We start from the raw sequence: 5,649 nt of genomic DNA on the forward strand, positions 1-5,649 counted from the left end.
GGTCCTACATGAAAGATCGGTGGAGTATTACATGAAACAATTACCACTGTACACTACTCAATACATACAGGTGTATTTCATATTTTCTCATGTAATTTAAACATTTCAACAAGTCATTATAAACTATAAATAACACAACTCAATTCTCATTACGTTATGTTTATCACACGTGAAAAAGCAAATACAAGTTATTATATAATTTTACATCACCATATTCACTCCAGCATGACCTTTGAATTATGCGCACCTCCTTTTATCAATTTGAATGGCCTCATCATTTCATTGTCTTCATGGTTTATTATCTGCAAATTAAACCATTGTCATGATCACGTACAATGCAAAAGAAAAAAAAAAGAGCCACTATCTATAAATATTTAGTATTTTAATTAGGGAATATTAATTAATCATTTATTCTCTATACTTTTTGACTGGATTGTAGTTCATTCCATAAGCTTTAAAGTGCAACTCGGTTTTTATAGTTTTATTAATTAAGTTGTAACTTGATCTCTAGACTTTAACCCAGTGCAACTTAGTCTTAATTTTAATGATTTAAAATTTTAATTTCTATACTTCATGAAATGTATAATTTTATTTTTAATATGTAGGGACTATTTTTCAAAATAGTTAAATTATAAGGATTGAGTGATATCAGCTAAAAGTTTAGGCACCGACTTATAGTTGAGTTAAAGCCATAAAGACTAAGTTGCATAGAATTAAATTTAATAATAGAGTTGTAACAGAGTGAAAATTATAGGGATCAAAAATTAAATTTTCCTTTGAATTAAAACCAAATAAATTAAACCAACAAAAAGCCCAAAAAAAAGAAGAAGGATAGGAAAAATACTCACATGACAATGATACACGTAACCAGGTTCTGCAGTTGCATCAAACTCATACGGTGCATTTGTGTGGATGTAACCAAATTTCACTACAATCTTCGTTACACACAAGGGTGTCATCTTGTACACGACCTTCCACCCTCTCTCATGAGAGGGCACCTCCAATTTCTTGCCACGTGCATGCTCCTCCACATGGCACTCAGTCACATAATCATGCTTCCTCACACATTCATTAAGCTCCTTAGGATTCACCAGCTCCGTCTGATCCAAAACTTTGAACAATCCCAAATGAATATGAAACGGATGATTGGCCTGCGTCAGATTGATCACATACCAAACCTCAGTGGATCCCTCCTGTGGAGTTTCTGTAACTGGCGACGCAAAAGGTTTTGCATTCAAGTATAAATGAGTTGGATTTCCTTTCGTTGTCCCACCATAGCCTAACATTGTGATGTACCTCGTCTGCGATGCACTGGATAAATCTGCATCAGGGTATTTTAGTAACTTCATAGGGACTCGTGACGTGTCAGCTTCTGGATCAGGTTGTATGAAGAATTTCATCACCTTGCTGTTAGCTTCATCCACTGGTTCTCCAAATGGGAAGTGAGATGGTGCATTGTTGGCTAAAATAACAGTGTCATCTTTTGACTTAGAAAAGTCAACGATTATATCTGTGATCTCAGATGGTCCCACTAAAACTTCCTTCGTGGTCACTGGTTCTTCTATGTAAGCAGAATCTGATGCCACGTGGATGAACTGCAAGAAATTGGTGAAGAACAGTCTAAAGAAACGACCATTGCTGGCGTTGATGATCTGAAATCGATACCTACGACGTCGTACTGTCATACGTGGCCATACTCTTCCATTCACAGTGATGAAATTACCGAAGTAAAATGGCCGCCAATGAGGGTGTACGGTGGGGTGGTTTCCAGTGGAATTCAAATATATGGAACCATTAGTGTGAAAGTTCAAGTCAAAGATCATCAGCGGTCGATCAAAGGCATCACCATGGGGTAAGCCAAGAGGGTCCTCGATCGGAGGGTGGCGGATGATGTAGGTCCCATATAAGCCAGCAAGGACGTTGACCGCGGTCAACCCAAGGGCATGATCATGGTACCACATGTTACCAGGTTGTTGATTGTTGGGGTAATGATAGGTCTTCTGGGTCCAAGTGGGTCCCGTTTCAATGAATCCATTGGTGAACCAGGAATTAGGGTTGCCGTCGCTTTGGGGCTCGATGATGCCGCCGTGGAGGTGAACCACCGTGGGAATACCCTTTTTGGAGCGGGGGATGGCGATGGGAATTGTCGGGTCCAATGGGAAGATGTGATTTGAAGGGAGGTGATTTTGCCACGTCACTTAGGTGTCAACTCCATGGAGGGCCTCGATAGTGGGACCAGGAACTGATGCAGTCTGTTGGTCTAGACCATAAGCATAAACTGGCGTTGGCGGTAGATCCCTGTGAAATTTCTGTACTACCAAAAACATGGGTTTGAGGAAAAATTTTGAATCGTGCGAGAAACTACATAACAGTAGCAAGAAATGTATGAATTACACAATGTCATTCTACTCTATCAACAACTATATCTTTCAGTATATTATTAATTAAAAGATTATATAAGTTCATAGCTTTATTAAGTTTTAAAAAAATATGGATAACTGAAAAGGTTAATTATCTTTAGTTCTTGAGATTTGACCTTGTTTTGATTTTAAATCTTAAAATTGAAACTAATGGTTTTTATCCCTCAAGCCTTGTTTTAGGTGTCAAAAACATTATCTCAAGGACTAAAAATCTTTACGCGGATCAAAATGAAATCAAATTTCAGGAATTAAAATCACTTGTGTCAAATTTCAAGGACCAAAACTAAAATGAAATCGAATTTCAAAGACTAAAAATAGTATTAACACTTAAAAACTAATCAACAAGATGCTATGTATATAAATGCATAGCATTGTAGTTAAAAAAACGAAGAAATTATAGGGACGAAAAAAAGATATATACCCAATTCTTTTGGAACATGCCAATGTGGAGATATCTGGGTATGGGGAATCCATGAAGGAGCTCATAGGCAAGAATTCTGGGCACATCAGGAACCTCATCCACAAACATCTCCAACTCCGATGGCTCTAACAATTTGTCATCTCTTAAAGAAACAGCCAAGACCACAGCTTGTGATAAAACACTTACGTATGTGAATTTCATCAGAAGCATTAATATTAACAATCTATCCATGCCTCTTAATCTTCTAAGCTGCTCAAATTTGCTATCACAAAAGTCACGTGTGTGTGTGTGCGCGTAGTTCCTTCGTGAGATAAAGAGTTACAAGTTTGTGAGTGTGTGTAGAGAGGAGAGATGAAAATGACTTCTTTTTTTTTTCTTTTGTTTTGGGGATATGACCTTGGTCTTTATATTAAGGTAGTGATGTTTGATTTGCATGTAATGGTTATAGGTGAAATTTTTCAAATTGAACGACCAAATTAAAAATGTAAGAAAAGCCAAGTACATATATATATATATATATATATATATATATCCAACACGCTGCCGCTTCATTGAGACTATAAGCCAATTAGTTTACTAATAGTAATATATAAAAAGGAAAGCTCAACTAATTAAGTTGACACATTAATTCAAGACACATTTAGTTAACCTTTTGCTCTTGCTAAAGGGATAGGTGAGATTTATATGAGGCAATCACGTGAAATTTTAAGTTGTCATTGGCTACTTGATTGAAAAACAGACACAGAGAAAGACACACTATTAGTATATTTTAATTTCATGTGGGGAAGGAATAAAGACTGGAGAAAGATGAATTTTTTCTTTAAAAAAACTTGTTTTATGTTTTATTAAAATTAATTCTTCTTGATCATTAATAATAATTAAACTAATGAGATAAGGATATTAATAACTTTCTTATATTTCAGAATTAACAAATGAATTTGTGTATGCGTGCACCTCCATTTATAACTATTGACCAAACTAATATTGAAGGAAATTTTGAATTTGAATGATCAGATAATGAACTTTTGTTGTGAAATACAAGAGATTAAGATGAGACAGATGGAGAAGGTACAAGAAAATTGGAAGAGAAATAGGGAGTAATCTTTTATTCATTTCAAGCTTACAATCACCTGGTTCATGCCCACTATTTGTAGGTCACAAGTCCTTAAATTCTTTTTCAGGAGTTACAGCAAGGAATAAACCTACATAACTGCAGGATATATAACATTTAGAGGTTATAAGTATTAATCATAAAAAAACTCCCAAGAAGCCATTCATGTTGTGGGTTATATGACTTTAAATGTGATATCCCAAACCGCACTTAATATTACAATATTTATAACAAATTTAATTTTGTTATATAGAATAATTACATTTTATAATAGTTAATTCTTTGAATAATTAGATTATTTGCTAATTATATAATTATAGAATAAATTGATAAAAATATAATTTAATTTTACAATCTGTTTGACTAGTTAGAGAGAAAATTAGAGAAAACTGAATTCTTCTCTGAAATATAATAGACAAAAAATTTTAATGATAAATTTTTAATATTTTGAAATAGTGTTTCTTTTAATGTTAAAATTTACTTCATTTGTAAGTAATTTTATATTAAAAATAATATTTTACAAAAAATTTATAATACCAATGGTAATATAAATAAGGGTTAAAGTATACTTTTAGTCCTTTAACTTTATATAAGGTTTTATTTTGGTCTCTTAACTTTAAAAAGTAAATTTCTAGTTTTCTAACCCTAGAACCATTAATAAAAAATGATGATATTGAACTTTTGAATGTTGATAAAATATTACTAAATATTGTAATGTTAAGTTTAATTTTTAAAACAACTATGATTGTTACAAAAAATCATCATTCAAAACTAATAATTTAAGAATTAAAGGACTAAAAATATACCTTTTAGAGTTAAAAGACCAAACTGAAATCTTACATGAAATTAAAGGACCAAATGTATACTTTAGCCTATAAATAAGTAAAAGTATTGTATCATGTTTAAAACTAAAATTACAATATAATATATATATGAAATTTTCAGTAAAATATTATATATAAATAAAAAAACACAAATATTATAAATAAAACTAAATAATAAAATATATATTAGAAATATTATTGTACAGAGTACCTTTTTTAAACAAAGATTATATGCGTATATTAAATTTTGCATTTTACGACTATAGGTTCATCTCAGTCCAACAAGCAAAGGCTTTAAGCATGCATGTTGAGATTGTGCGTTTGAAGTAGAACTTTGTCACACATGGAGTTCGGAGGCTGTCCCTGAGAACAAGGTGATGGCGGAGCAGTCATGTGGCGGCTGGCGGAAGGGTTCCCATGCGGCATTTAAAATTATTAAAAAATAAATTACTGATTGAATTCCTTTTTGTTGCAAAAATTAAAAAAAAATGTTTAAAAACTGAACTATAGTTTCATTGAGCTTGTCTTGAAACATAGAGAGATTTCTTTGAAAATTTTCATTTAAGGACTATTGTAGCAATTTGACTTCAAATCGCTCTAATTTTTTTTTTTTGTTGAAATTTTAGTAAAGGATTAAGGGGCAAAGATGAAGTTATGCTTTAAATCATGTAAATTCCCTTTCTTCATTAATTTTTTTTTTTTTAAAAAAAAGGCCGCATCCAGCAATTGGTTTCTGGTCTTTAAAAAGTGGAATAAGCTCTTGTATGTGCTTATTAATCACCTAATTAATTTTTTGTTGTTCGTGAGCTTATTTCGCTTGTTAATCACCTAAATTTCTTTTATTCGCAAGTATATTTCACCTGTTAATCACCT

General features: G+C 32.4%; 1 pseudogene; it reads right to left on the reverse strand.

Moving 5' to 3' along the window:
* Positions 1 to 215: 215 nt before the first annotated feature.
* LOC114716867 (multicopper oxidase LPR2-like) lies at positions 216 to 3,072 on the reverse strand (annotated as a pseudogene).
* Between the last annotated feature and the right edge of the window lie 2,577 nt (positions 3,073 to 5,649).

This window comes from Neltuma alba, unplaced genomic scaffold, assembly GCF_004799145.2.
Source record: "Neltuma alba isolate B1F8T4 unplaced genomic scaffold, ASM479914v2 tig00011696_pilon, whole genome shotgun sequence".
In the NCBI taxonomy this organism is placed as follows: domain Eukaryota; kingdom Viridiplantae; phylum Streptophyta; class Magnoliopsida; order Fabales; family Fabaceae; genus Neltuma; species Neltuma alba.